Source organism: Helianthus annuus, chromosome 2 (assembly GCF_002127325.2).
Source record: "Helianthus annuus cultivar XRQ/B chromosome 2, HanXRQr2.0-SUNRISE, whole genome shotgun sequence".
Classification (NCBI taxonomy): Eukaryota; Viridiplantae; Streptophyta; class Magnoliopsida; order Asterales; family Asteraceae; genus Helianthus; species Helianthus annuus.
The window spans coordinates 73,173,701-73,190,180 of NC_035434.2; the positions used below are offsets into that span (position 1 = coordinate 73,173,701).

At 37.6% G+C, this 16,480-nt stretch overlaps 1 long non-coding RNA gene across 1 annotated transcript; it reads left to right on the forward strand.

The window, feature by feature from the left end:
* The first annotated feature begins 1,012 nt into the window (after nt 1–1,012).
* Nucleotides 1,013–3,711, forward strand: LOC110935331. Its single transcript, XR_002589051.2, has 3 exons — nt 1,013–1,207; nt 2,966–3,032; nt 3,481–3,711. It is a non-coding gene; the product is annotated as an uncharacterized LOC110935331 (long non-coding RNA).
* Nucleotides 3,712–16,480: the final 12,769 nt, after the last annotated feature.

Below are 16,480 nucleotides of genomic sequence, written 5' to 3' on the forward strand. Positions count from 1 at the left end.
GACAACTGCCACTTTACGGTAACTTTTCACACTTAAAATACTCATTTTAGCTATATTTTTAGCTACATTTTTATTCATTTTGAATATCCGAACTGCTTGTTTCGTGACATACACGTAGAATACTCAAGGAATACTTACTTAGGATGCATATGACTCATTTTTATTAAGTACTTTTGGAACAGTTTAAACAATGCATCGAAACTACTAGAAAAGCACCTAATAAACTAGTATTCTGACGAAAAAGCAGAATCCGCATAAATCATCTAAACGACATCTTTAGGACTTAGACGAAAGTCCAACATCTTATATATATTAAACCCTAACTAGGAATACAAGAGTTTGATTTAAATCCTTTCCGAAGGCCGATAACACTAAAAATTGCCCGAAAAGCACTAAAAGCGATGATTTCAACACTTTTCCGCAGAAATTCTGCTGAAAATCAGCTTTCTAATATTTTTACGACATGTAAAAATATTATTTGACATATAATTCATGTGAGGATACATTTGGGTATCATCCGAGCCAATAACTACATCAATTCACACAAGTTTCGCAACTTAGCGTTCAAATAACATCTAACCGAAACAAATCGAAACAATTATCCGAACAATGTCAAATCTTTTTTTTAATGATCATCTAGTGTTAATTGGATCATTATGGTCTAGTAATGATCATCTAACACCCTTTAAACACTTAAACACTTATACTTATAAACTACCTAAAACATCTAACTAAGAACTCTAACATTTTTACTAAGTAATTCAAGAAGGAAAAGCAAAGGGAACCCCCCCCCCCCATTCACGGTTGCAACACCCCTTTGTGGGACCCATTTTTTTTACTTGTTACCACAAATATCCTAGATGGTTACTAAAGTCTTGCAAGTGGATGCAAGTGGTGAATTATGATCATTACTAGTAACTAGTTACTTCATTCCTAAGCTTTTCATTCATGCATTTCACCCTTCCATTTTCACAACACCAAAAGCTCCCAAACATACCCCATTTTCGGTCAAGAACACCCTTCCCCCATCTTCATTTTCAAGCCACTTTCATGATGATCAAGATGCATTTTCATGGAACTTAGGAGGATCTAAGACAACCACAAGTAGAAGCAAGCATTTCCATCCATCTAAGGGCTTTCAACCATCAAATCTTCATATTCTTTGCTTTTCATTTTCACCTAGATCATCCCTAGCCAAGAGCTAGAAGTGAGCCTTCTAAATCCTTTATTTTCATACTTGTTTATGTATTTATTGTTAAAGAACAACTTATAACTAAAACAACAATACAAAATAAGATGAAAATATAAAGAAGCAAAATAATAATCATAATATAAAAGTGTGTTTATGTTGTGATTTATTGATGATTACTTGCATATTTGATCTAGTTTTGATGGTTAGCATACAAATAACTTGTTAGATGATGTTTAAAAACATAATCTAACAAGTGTTCATGAAAGTGTTTAAGGGTTTTGTTAAACATGAAAGATTAGATGGATGATCATGATCTTTGTTTTTGTTAAAGTACATAAAGTGGTTAACTAAAAATAATGCTTTTACAAGTTATAAAAAGAAAACATACAAGATGGGTTTTTATAAAAAGCTTGTAAAACTAGAAGTAAAATGTGATTTTTGGACTAGTAAACATATGTAAGATCATACCAAAACCCTACATGATTATGAGTTCATCTTGATAAGTTATGTTATAAATCTCTTATGTTTTTATTAAGAAAAATATGAGAAGATTGGTGGTGATTTTATAAGAAAAGATGTTCTTTTTTTAAAAACATTGCAAAGTCCATATTTCTAATAAAATATGGCTAAGTTTTCTTAAAAATCATAAGTTATAAAAACTATTAGTTTTGACAAAATCTTTATTAGATTAAAAGATTTTTAAGAATAGTTTTTATAAAATCAAAGTTTGATATAAATATATATTTTTGAGAAAATATATATTTAGTTAACTTAACAACTTAAGGGCTATGTGTTATATGTTTGTATTAGTTATATGTATTATAACTAGGAACTTGAATACAATGATACAAATGAACACAATAAACATTTCGACTAAAGTCTTACAAGACTTCACATATTTACGCCTTAAAACGAGTTACGGACGATTCAAATAATCGGACACCATTTATGGTCAAAATGAACGACGGACGACTACATAAGTGAATTGCCAATCCGAAGAGTTACTACGATGTTTAGACGATCTTTCGACACGAAATATAAATATGCTATCGATAACAAATTTTCGGATGTTTATAAACTTACAAAAACTAGTATGTTTTTACTTACTAACAAATGTACTTAGTAAATTTTTATAAAAAGGTTTTTATAAAAATGAAAGGCTTATTATACTAGTGGGCTATTTTATAACAAATGGGCTTATTATACTTAATGGGCTTAACATAAAGGCATGGGCTAAGCCCAATATCAAAAACACATGGGCCAAGCCCAATACCAAACATATGGGCCAAGGCCCAACACTATTTAAGCCCAACACTATTCAAGCCCAACACTATTCAAGCCCAACACTATTTAAGCCCAACACTATTTGAGGCCCAACACTATTCAAGCCCAACACTATTTGAGGCCCAACACTATTTGAGGCCCAACACTATTTAGGCCCAACACTATTTGGGGCCCAAAAACATGAAAACATGGGCTCGGCCCAATGATACCATTATTGTAAACACAATCATACAATTGATACATATAAGACACGAGATTAAGAGGACTAAATCCGACTATACAACTCACATGATACAAGATGACATATATGTATATATTTGGTGAAATATATATATATATATATATAACAGATTAACAACTCATTCATCTAAATACACCGTTCAACGAACAGTATAGACATACAAGTCTTACACACAAATAAGACACAAGACTTGTACTCAAGTTATTTACAAAGACCGAAGTGTCTAACAAAAATAAGAACATTTGTAGGTCGCAACGCTATTCAGGACGACCGCACGTGAGATCTTATTTTCATCTATTCACAGGACGCGATACTGTGAGTTCATGTCCCCTATTCATTTAAATGTTTTACAACTTTACAACTATCGGGGAAAATACATGTTCAACGTATGTTAAAGTTAGGGAATGAAACACCTTAGATCATGTGCGAATTAGGGTTATACATCTAAGCACCATTAATCCAGTTTGGACCTAGGTACAAGTGGTTAGATCTAATGGGTTTTGGCGAGCCCCACTCTTGGTCGTGGACCCATACGGAAGAGTGCTTTTGTGTCCCAGTCGATAGGAATCGGCATAAAATCGTCTAGGGTTGGATTGCTTCCTTTTTCGTCACACATATTAATGTCCTTGCAAAACATTAATGATCAACGATTTCATTGACGCTTTACATACTATAACTTACATTTTAAATACATCTTTTACAACTAAACTGCATGAATTCGCCAACTTTTGTTGATGTTTTCCAAACTTAACATGTATTTCAGGGAATTAAAGGACCATGTCGGGATTCTCAGTCAAGATAACAAGTACCAGAACTCCATGCCATCTTTTGGAGGGTTTAACTGTTATATTCCGCCTCCTTGCGGAAATATGATGGTTTAAACCTTAGTAGTTTATTTCATGTTAATGTATGAAACAATAACACTTTACTTTTGTGTTAATGGTTTGTAACCGACACACTAAACTTATGTTGTAATCTTTTGAAAAACTTATGTAATGGCAATGGAGTATGTTTTATTCATATAGTTTGTTCATGTACATCGATATTTATGCAATGAAAACCATACAGATCACACCTCGCGCTTCCGCTACGAGCGGGTGTGACAGTTTGGTATCAGAGCATCGATTGTAGTGAACCAGGATTCTTTATCGAGTCTAAGTCTACAATCACTAGGGATCTCTCACGAAAATCAGTTAAATACAAACAAATGTTTTCATTTGCATAAACATTTTTCATGGTCCATTTTCAACAAGAATTCATCTCATACAAATCAAGCAAGGACATTAGTGTCTTAGTCATCTAAATGGTAGACATGCAACTTTAAGTTAATCCACACAACTCAATTAGGATAACTTAAAATGAACATTATGTGAAAAATACATTTTTGTGTATGTATGTAAAATAACAAATATTCATACGTGTCGAACAACTTATTTCTCAGGATATCATGTCTTCCTCTGAAGGAAGCAACATATACGACGACGTAGACCCGATGGAGCTATCCTCCGACGATGACTATGTGCCGGAGGTTCAGGTCATCTTATCTGATAGCGACACTACTTCTGACAGCGACATGGATGATTTCCAGCCGTTCGCACTTCTGGGCGAGATCATCGATGATGATGTGTTAGCTATTCCCCCTATATACAACGACGTAGTTATCATAGGTCACCCGGAGGGTGAACATGTGGTCGAGGTTATACCATGGGATGTTCTTCCCCTTGCTATTATGCCCTTCATTGACGACCTTGACGAGGAGGACGACGCTGTAGTCCCTGTGATTCCTGTGGAGCATTTGGATGACGAGTTGGGAGACGGGGATGTTCATGATTTGGTTATTCTAGAGGTTCCAGCACCGGTGGTTCCGATTTTTATTATCTCTTCTGATTCAGATACCGAGTCGGATGCTTCCACTCATGCGTCCGTTACCTCATCCGCACTACAGGGCCATGTAGACTTTGGGGATGACATGATGCCAGCAGAGCCAGCCATCCTTGTACCTATTCCAGTCCCTGCACCAGATGCATCTCCCGAGCATGTTCGCCTCATACACTTCGCACCTATCATACCACCGACTGACCATACTGATGAGGCCGGACCATCCGGACATGCACACATACCACCCAGTGTCGAGCCTCTTACTGCGCCATACCCACCCCCTCATGTTATGCCTCTGACGGATCCATACCACCCACTGCATTTCCCAGCTGCTACTACCGAGTTACGTGCCTGTGTGCTGACACTCGAGCATCAGATAGATTTTGTTATCCGTCGAGTTAGTGAACTCGAGGATGAACTTACCCACCTTATTGGCTTGGTACTTCAGGCTCCACCACCACCACCAGGGTCACCACCATTACCCCCACTACCGCCCAGATGCCACCAGTGGATATACCACCAGTCGATCTACCTACCCGTGTTCTGGCGCTCGAGCAGCAGAGTGTGTTCCTTCATCGTTTGGTGCTCGATTTGGAGGGTAGGGTTTCTGATGTTCACAGGCTATTATTCCCGATTCCACCGCCAGTATTCCCCCCACCATAGACTATGTTTGCAGGTACCGTGCTTTTGGGACGGGTATCTATATCCGTTTTGTGTACATATTGATGCTCCACCAAGTTTTTAGGACAACCGACATATAGCGGATCACACAGTTGGAAGGAAGACCTTGTTATCTCTTTTGTTGTACTAGACTAGTATGACCGGGTTATGTAGCCCGAGTCTATTTTTTTGTTTCCTTTCAAACAATAATGTAACCGGTTGACTATATATATGAAAAACTTGGTGTTATCTATTAAATGCATCTGAGTGGTCTGGTTGGACATATCTTATTGTTTATGTTAACTTATTTACTCGCATTATATGTTTCTTGGTGATATTGCTATTAATGTTAAAGATGTATTATTTTTTTTTATGCTTAGTAAAATTATTTAAGAAATCAAATCAACGTCTAATCTTTATCCTATTTCTCCTTTGGAAGAATCATGCCACCAAGGAGAGTCTTACGGACACGGACAGTTAATCCACCCCCACCTCCACCGATGCCTACAAACGAGGCTGAATTAAATGCACTAATAGAACAGAGGATCGCCCAAGCTATCGCACTGTATGAGGCATCCCGTGTCGAACAAAGTGGTGGCACCGGCGGATCGGGAGGCCAGGGTCAAGGCGGTAATTCAGGTGGAACAAATAATACGGGTAACGTTTAGTTGTTTTAATTACAACTCATCAAATTTCTTTCTAAATCTATTCGTACGATTCACTATTTGCTCATTCAGAATCCGTTGTCCAATTACAGGGTGCACATTCAAGCAGTTTCTGGACTGCAAGCCACTCAACTACGATGGCACAGGCGGTGCTGTGGCTTACGTGAGATGGACTGAGAAAACGGATTCCACAATCAGAATGAGCAGATGTTCCGCTAATCAGCAAGTCACTTTCGTTACTGGCTTGTTTCTTAACGAGGCCCTCACATGGTGGAACTTACAAGTGCAAACTTTGGGTGATAACGCTGCTTATGCGTTAACTTGGGAGGAACTGAAGGAACGTATGAGGGATAAGTATTGTTCTCGTGCTGAACTCCAGAAGTTGGAGAACGAGTTTTGGACTCTTACCATGGTCGGAGCTGATATCACGGGATATACGCAAAGGTTTCACGATCTGTCCCGCGTGATTCCTTACCTTGTTACACCAGAATACAAGCGTATCGAACGCTACATCTGGGGACTTTCTGACAAGATTCGAAGTTTGGTTACTGCAGCTGAACCCACGACTATTACTCAGGCTGTGACTATAGCCGTGAGTCTTACTGAAGACGGGGTCAGGATGAAAGTATTCGGTGAGAAAGGTGATGATAAAAAGGAAACACATGCCGAGTCTTCCAACCGTGGGAAGAGGAATTACTCGAATTTCAAGAAGGGAACCCGCGGTAATAATAATAATAACAACAACAACAGTAACAACAACAACAACAATAACAATAACCCCAACAACAACAACAACAACAGGCGACAGAATAACCCGCAAAAGGATGCAAGGGCGTTTGTAGCCACAAACGACACTGGTCCTAAGAAGTACGCTGGTACTTTACCTAAGTGTGAGCGATGCAAATATCATCACGTGGGTGATTGTCGGGTTGTCAAGTGTGACAAGTGTGGCAAGAATGGCCACCGTGCTGAATCATGTTGGGGAACGGGAAATAATACTGGATCGGGAAGTGGATTTGATAACAAGAATGGGAACGGGAATGGTCGTGGTCAAGGATGCTTTGGATGCGGAAGCAAAGATCACTACAAGAAAGATTGTCCTAAAGAAAACCAAGCTCGTGGTCGATCTTTTGTGATTGGAGCCAAGGATGCGCGCCAAGACCCTAATGTGGTCACTGGTACGTTTCTCCTCAATGATCATTTCGCATCCATATTATTTGATACCGGAGCCGATTTTAAGTTTTATCTCTATAGAATTTAAAAATATTCTAGGCTTGGAACCTAGTAAGCTAGATGTTCCATATTCTATAGAATTGGCTAACGGTAGACTAATAGAGACGGGAGAAGTTGTTAAGGAGTGTACCTTAGAACTTGGTGAACAAAAATTCAATATCGATCTCTTACCCATTGAATTGGGTAGTTTCGACGTAGTGGTTGGCATGGATTGGCTATCCAACAATCGAGCCGAAGTCGTTTGCCACGAGAAGATAATTCGACTACCACTACCGAACGAAGAGACACTTGTTATACATGGAGAGAAGCGTGACACCCCATTACGGATCATCAATTGCATGAAAGCACAGAAATACTTACGGAAAGGTTATATTGCCTTTCTAGCGCATGTTGTAGACAAGAAGGCCGATGGACCGAAGTTGACGGATATTCCGGTAGTAAAAGAGTTTCCTGAAGTCTTTCCTGAAGACTTGCCAGGACTACCACCTAATCGACAAGTCGAATTTCACATCGACTTGGTACCAGGAGCCGCACCCGTAGCTAAATCTCCGTATCGATTAGCACCTTCTGAAATGCAGGAATTGTCCACACAACTTCAAGAGTTGTTGGATAAGGGATTCATCAGACCGAGTTTCTCGCCTTGGGGAGCTCCAGTTCTTTTTGTGAAAAAGAAGGACGGAACATTCAGAATGTGTATCGACTACAGAGAGTTGAATAAACTCACCATCAAGAATCGGTATCCACTACCGAGGATTGACGACTTATTTGATCAACTTCAAGGGTCGAGTTTTTATTCAAAAATAGACTTACGATCTGGGTATCATCAGTTACGGATTCAAGAAGAAAGCGTACCGAAAACGGCTTTTCGAACTCGTTACGGTCATTACGAGTTTCTCGTTATGCCTTTTGGTTTAACGAACGCACCGGCGGTCTTCATGGATTTAATGAACCGCGTGTGTAAGCCGTATCTCGACAAATTCGTCATAGTGTTCATTGACGACATCCTGATATACTCACAATCGGCAGACGAGCATGAACAACATTTGAGAACCATCTTAGAACTACTCAAGAAGGAGAAACTATACGCGAAGTTTTCCAAATGTGATTTTTGGATTCGTGAAGTACAATTTCTCGGGCATATAGTGAACGAGAAAGGTATTCAAGTAGACCCGTCGAAAATTGATTCGATTAAAAATTGGGAAGCGCCCAAGACTCCTACGGAAGTGCGACAATTTTTGGGCTTAGCGGGATATTATCGGAGGTTTATCGAGAATTTTTCAAAGATTGCTCAACCGCTAACTTCTCTTACACAGAAAGACAGGAAATTCGATTGGGGAGAGAAACAAGAAGCAGCATTTCAACTTCTTAAAGACAAGTTGTGCAGCGCACCAATCTTATCATTACCTGACGGTACCGATGACTTTGTAGTATACTGTGATGCTTCGCACCAAGGTTTGGGTTGTGTACTCATGCAACGTGAAAAGGTTATCGCGTACGCGTCCCGCCAATTGAAAGTTCACGAGAAGAACTATACCACTCACGACCTAGAGTTAGGCGCGGTGGTATTTGCTTTGAAAATTTGGCGGCATTACTTATATGGTACACAGTGCACTATTTTCACAGATCATAGGAGTCTACAACACATATTCAACCAAAAAGAATTAAATATGCGTCAGCGACGCTGGGTTGAATTATTGAACGACTATGACTGTGAGATCAAGTACCATCCGGGCAAGGCAAACGTTGTAGCAGACGCCTTGAGCCGCAAGGAACGAGTTAAAACACTAAGAGTGCGAGCACTAGAGATGACGATTCACACAGATCTTACCGCACGAATTCAAAATGCACAACAAGAAGCGCTCAAGGAAGAGCATATTCTAGAAGAATCACTTCGAGGCATGGAAAAACAGTTAGTACCGAAGGAAGATGGAACTTTGTACTTTGCGGGTAGAATTTGGGTTCCATTCTTTGGAGGTCTCCGAGATCTCATTTTTGAGGAAGCACATAGGTCAAAGTACTCGATCCATCCTGGATCAGATAAGATGTACCATGACTTAAAGGAGTACTATTGGTGGCCTAACCTCAAAAAGGATATTACTATCTATGTTGGAAAATGCTTGACCTGCGCGAAGGTCAAGGCAGAGTATCAAAAACCGTCGGGTTTATTACAACAACCCGAGATTCCCGCTTGGAAATGGGAACAAATATCGATGGACTTCATTACGAAGTTACCCAGGACCTCGAAAGGCCATGACATGATATGGGTAATCGTCGATAGATTGACAAAGTCCGCCCACTTCTTACCGATTCGGGAGAAGGATAGCACTGAGAAACTAGCGGGAATCTATCTCAAAGAAATAGTGGCTCGTCATGGAGTGCCTATTTCAATCATTTCGGACCGAGACGGTCGTTTTGTTTCAAGAATATGGAAATCATTTCAACAGGCCTTTGGATCTCAATTGAATCTAAGTACGGCCTTTCATCCACAAACTGACGGCCAGAGCGAACGGACAATCCAAACACTCGAAGATATGCTTCGTGCATGTGTTATGGATTTAGGCGGCAATTGGGATAATCATCTACCTCTAGTTGAGTTTTCCTACAATAACAGCTACCATACAAGTATACGAGCTGCACCGTTTGAAGCTCTATATGGTCGAAAGTGTCGCTCTCCGCTATGTTGGGCGGAATCAGGCGATAGTCAATTAATCGGTCCGGAACTAGTCCAAGATACTACTGATAAAATTTTTCAGATACGAGACCGTATCAAGGCGGCTCGCGATCGACAAAAGCTTTACGCAGATGGAAAACGAAAACAAACATCTTTCGAGGTTGGAGAGAAAGTTTTGTTGAAAGTCTCACCTTGGAAAGGCGTAGCGAGGTTCGGTAAACGTGGAAAGCTTAACCCGCGTTACATTGGACCATTTGAAATCTTAGAGAAGATTGGCACTGTTGCTTACAAGTTGAAGTTACCAGATGAACTTAGCAGTGTACACCACACGTTTCATGTGTCGAATCTTAAAAAGAGTCCGATACAAGTAACCGTTACCATTCCTACGGATGAAATTCACATTGACGACAAACTCCAATTCACGGAGGAACCTGTTGAGGTCACGGACTGGAAGGTCAATAAAACACGGAGAAGTCGTATCAAGTTAGTAAAGGTTCGTTGGAACTCTCGTCACGGGCCCGAGTATACTTGGGAACGTGAAGACCAAATGAAGTCAAAATATCCCCACCTATTTCCGAAGACTCCTGAAAAGAATAACAAAGCTAGAATTTCGGGACGAAATTCTCAATAACAAGGGGAGAATGTGACAACTGCCACTTTACGGTAACTTTTCACACTTAAAATACTCATTTTAGCTATATTTTTAGCTACATTTTTATTCATTTTGAATATCCGAACTGCTTGTTTCGTGACATACACGTAGAATACTCAAGGAATACTTACTTAGGATGCATATGACTCATTTTTATTAAGTACTTTTGGAACAGTTTAAACAATGCATCGAAACTACTAGAAAAGCACCTAATAAACTAGTATTCTGACGAAAAAGCAGAATCCGCATAAATCATCTAAACGACATCTTTAGGACTTAGACGAAAGTCCAACATCTTATATATATTAAACCCTAACTAGGAATACAAGAGTTTGATTTAAATCCTTTCCGAAGGCCGATAACACTAAAAATTGCCCGAAAAGCACTAAAAGCGATGATTTCAACACTTTTCCGCAGAAATTCTGCTGAAAATCAGCTTTCTAATATTTTTACGACATGTAAAAATATTATTTGACATATAATTCATGTGAGGATACATTTGGGTATCATCCGAGCCAATAACTACATCAATTCACACAAGTTTCGCAACTTAGCGTTCAAATAACATCTAACCGAAACAAATCGAAACAATTATCCGAACAATGTCAAATCTTTTTTTTAATGATCATCTAGTGTTAATTGGATCATTATGGTCTAGTAATGATCATCTAACACCCTTTAAACACTTAAACACTTATACTTATAAACTACCTAAAACATCTAACTAAGAACTCTAACATTTTTACTAAGTAATTCAAGAAGGAAAAGCAAAGGGAACCCCCCCCCCCCCCATTCACGGTTGCAACACCCCTTTGTGGGACCCATTTTTTTTACTTGTTACCACAAATATCCTAGATGGTTACTAAAGTCTTGCAAGTGGATGCAAGTGGTGAATTATGATCATTACTAGTAACTAGTTACTTCATTCCTAAGCTTTTCATTCATGCATTTCACCCTTCCATTTTCACAACACCAAAAGCTCCCAAACATACCCCATTTTCGGTCAAGAACACCCTTCCCCCATCTTCATTTTCAAGCCACTTTCATGATGATCAAGATGCATTTTCATGGAACTTAGGAGGATCTAAGACAACCACAAGTAGAAGCAAGCATTTCCATCCATCTAAGGGCTTTCAACCATCAAATCTTCATATTCTTTGCTTTTCATTTTCACCTAGATCATCCCTAGCCAAGAGCTAGAAGTGAGCCTTCTAAATCCTTTATTTTCATACTTGTTTATGTATTTATTGTTAAAGAACAACTTATAACTAAAACAACAATACAAAATAAGATGAAAATATAAAGAAGCAAAATAATAATCATAATATAAAAGTGTGTTTATGTTGTGATTTATTGATGATTACTTGCATATTTGATCTAGTTTTGATGGTTAGCATACAAATAACTTGTTAGATGATGTTTAAAAACATAATCTAACAAGTGTTCATGAAAGTGTTTAAGGGTTTTGTTAAACATGAAAGATTAGATGGATGATCATGATCTTTGTTTTTGTTAAAGTACATAAAGTGGTTAACTAAAAATAATGCTTTTACAAGTTATAAAAAGAAAACATACAAGATGGGTTTTTATAAAAAGCTTGTAAAACTAGAAGTAAAATGTGATTTTTGGACTAGTAAACATATGTAAAGATCATACCAAAACCCTACATGATTATGAGTTCATCTTGATAAGTTATGTTATAAATCTCTTATGTTTTTATTAAGAAAAATATGAGAAGATTGGTGGTGATTTTATAAGAAAAGATGTTCTTTTTTTAAAAACATTGCAAAGTCCATATTTCTAATAAAATATGGCTAAGTTTTCTTAAAAATCATAAGTTATAAAAACTATTAGTTTTGACAAAATCTTTATTAGATTAAAAGATTTTTAAGAATAGTTTTTATAAAATCAAAGTTTGATATAAATATATATTTTTGAGAAAATATATATTTAGTTAACTTAACAACTTAAGGGCTATGTGTTATATGTTTGTATTAGTTATATGTATTATAACTAGGAACTTGAATACAATGATACAAATGAACACAATAAACATTTCGACTAAAGTCTTACAAGACTTCACATATTTACGCCTTAAAACGAGTTACGGACGATTCAAATAATCGGACACCATTTATGGTCAAAATGAACGACGGACGACTACATAAGTGAATTGCCAATCCGAAGAGTTACTACGATGTTTAGACGATCTTTCGACACGAAATATAAATATGCTATCGATAACAAATTTTCGGATGTTTATAAACTTACAAAAACTAGTATGTTTTTACTTACTAACAAATGTACTTAGTAAATTTTTATAAAAAGGTTTTTATAAAAATGAAAGGCTTATTATACTAGTGGGCTATTTTATAACAAATGGGCTTATTATACTTAATGGGCTTAACATAAAGGCATGGGCTAAGCCCAATATCAAAAACACATGGGCCAAGCCCAATACCAAACATATGGGCCAAGGCCCAACACTATTTAAGCCCAACACTATTCAAGCCCAACACTATTCAAGCCCAACACTATTTAAGCCCAACACTATTTGAGGCCCAACACTATTCAAGCCCAACACTATTTGAGGCCCAACACTATTTGAGGCCCAACACTATTTAGGCCCAACACTATTTGGGGCCCAAAAACATGAAAACATGGGCTCGGCCCAATGATACCATTATTGTAAACACAATCATACAATTGATACATATAAGACACGAGATTAAGAGGACTAAATCCGACTATACAACTCACATGATACAAGATGACATATATGTATATATTTGGTGAAATATATATATATATATATATATATATAACAGATTAACAACTCATTCATCTAAATACACCGTTCAACGAACAGTATAGACATACAAGTCTTACACACAAATAAGACACAAGACTTGTACTCAAGTTATTTACAAAGACCGAAGTGTCTAACAAAAATAAGAACATTTGTAGGTCGCAACGCTATTCAGGACGACCGCACGTGAGATCTTATTTTCATCTATTCACAGGATGCGATACTGTGAGTTCATGTCCCCTATTCATTTAAATGTTTTACAACTTTACAACTATCGGGGAAAATACATGTTCAACGTATGTTAAAGTTAGGGAATGAAACACCTTAGATCATGTGCGAATTAGGGTTATACATCTAAGCACCATTAATCCAGTTTGGACCTAGGTACAAGTGGTTAGATCTAATGGGTTTTGGCGAGCCCCACTCTTGGTCGTGGACCCATACGGAAGAGTGCTTTTGTGTCCCAGTCGATAGGAATCGGCATAAAATCGTCTAGGGTTGGATTGCTTCCTTTTTCGTCACACATATTAATGTCCTTGCAAAACATTAATGATCAACGATTTCATTGACGCTTTACATACTATAACTTACATTTTAAATACATCTTTTACAACTAAACTGCATGAATTCGCCAACTTTTGTTGATGTTTTCCAAACTTAACATGTATTTCAGGGAATTAAAGGACCATGTCGGGATTCTCAGTCAAGATAACAAGTACCAGAACTCCATGCCATCTTTTGGAGGGTTTAACTGTTATATTCCGCCTCCTTGCGGAAATATGATGGTTTAAACCTTAGTAGTTTATTTCATGTTAATGTATGAAACAATAACACTTTACTTTTGTGTTAATGGTTTGTAACCGACACACTAAACTTATGTTGTAATCTTTTGAAAAACTTATGTAATGGCAATGGAGTATGTTTTATTCATATAGTTTGTTCATGTACATCGATATTTATGCAATGAAAACCATACAGATCACACCTCGCGCTTCCGCTACGAGCGGGTGTGACACTAGGAACCCTTTTAATCTTATCATCATGATTAGCAAACAAAGCTTGGATTGTTGCGTTTGGTGCTATTGAAATTCTAGTTCAAACCCTTCCTGAAAATAAAAACACCCAAGTATAATTTGATTTTCATAGTCACTCTCCATGAGCTATCACCATGGACTCCCACCATCTTTCATCATGCAAATCAACTTCTTTGATCCACTTCATAGTTGAGTTTGAAAACTCATCAAAAGTAGTCAAAAAATCTATGGGTTTACTTGAAATCATAGTTTCTTCTTAGCTGTCAAAATGGGCGAGTCAAATCGACTTCGGGTAAAACAATCCGTTAAGTATCACTTTTGTTAGAGTCAAAACGGGTTCAGACCAAAATTAGTGTTTTCTAGAATATAAATAGAAAGGGTAAAATGAGAATCACCTTGAGTTGTGAAACTATGAGAATTAGTCCTTCCAAAAGGTTTTTTCAAAAAAAAAAAAAAAAATCTTAAGAAAAATCACTTGTTCCAGCGAAAAAATAAAAAAAATTGTCGCATAAAAAAACTTACATTGCCGTAAACAGAATTTACATCGGGTGTAACTAGCTACACGACAATTTTCTTTTTCTTTTTTTTTTCTTTTATAGATATGTTTATAACATTTTTATCTACGTTTGTGCAAAAAATAGTGGCCCAACTCGTGCGGAAAGTATGAATTCTCATGGTTCCCACAACTAGTGGTGGTTCTTAATTGAACCGAATCCTATATATATGGTGGCTAGTGTCAATGACGGTTGTGGTTGAGTAAGTGGCAGTGAGTGATGATGATGGTTTCGTCAATTGCGACAACGGTTGTGTGCGTCGCTTCTGACTCATGGATTGAAGGATTGTTCAAATGAATTTAGAAGTGAGATCACACAAATATATGGCAACGATCAATCTATAAGCTTTTTACCTAAGGGCATGTCCTTTAACGGTATCAAGATGTGTACAAAGCTTTAGCTATTGTAGACCAAACTTCTAATTGTATGTATATAGAATTCTAAAATGTATGGAATGAGGTTGTACCTGTGACAGTTTTTGCTGATCTGGCAACAAAACAAAAAATTTATCATAGAAGACTTGTAATTTATAATAACTATTTTTTAGGGTTATTGGATTTTATCACCCCTAACTATTGGCTATTGACTGCTGCCACCCTCAACTATTACTTTGACGACCGTCACCCCCAACTTAACACTTAGTGTGTTCTGTCACGACGTCGTTAACTAATCACTAACTTTTGATCTTGTTAAGATCCCTAAAACCTTAATAAGATCCCTATCCCTATGACACCCCAAAAAGTATAGTACCAAAAGCAAAAGTTAGTGGTCAGTTAACGACGTGGTGACAGAACATACTAACTACTAAGTGTTAAGTTGGAGGTGATGGGCGTTAAAGTGATAGTTGGGGGTGGGTGTTTAGGGTTTTTTTTTGTAGTGAGTTTTTTTTAAAGCCTTTGTACCCTTCTTACGATAAGAAGCCTTTGTATTTGATTCTAATCCCTCTTGTTACAAATTTAACTTTTATACATTTGTACCAATTTTTAACTATTGATGAATTTTTATTCCAGTTTTTTTTAAACTAATCTCGGAATACTGTTAATATATCTGAATGGGTTATTGGATTTTATCACCCCAAACTATTGGCTATTGGCCGCTGCCACCCCCAACTTAACACTTAGTATGTTCTGTCACCAAATCGTTAACTGATCACTAACTTTAGATCCCGTTACTTTACTTTTAGGGGTGTCATAGGGATCTTAGGAAGGTTTTAGGGATCTTAGGACACCCCAAATGTATAGTAACAGGATCAAAAGTTAGTGATCAGTTAACGACGTGGTGACAGAACACACTAAGTGTTAAGTTGGAGGTGACGGGCGTCAAAGTGATAGTTGGGGGTGTCAGTGGCCAATAGCCAATAGTTAGGGGTGATAAAATCCAATAACCCTATCTTAATCGTCTTTGAATACTGTTAATACACCAACTGGTTATCAACCAGTAACTGATGCTCTGGGTTTGTTACACCTCTCTCAACTCTCCTGCTTTTGATTTTGATTTCACACCAACTGGTTATCAAGTATCAACCAGTAACTGATGCTCCCAACCGTTGCGGATCAGTGCACATCAAGTTACCGAATACAAATAAGTAAACCAACATACAAACAACA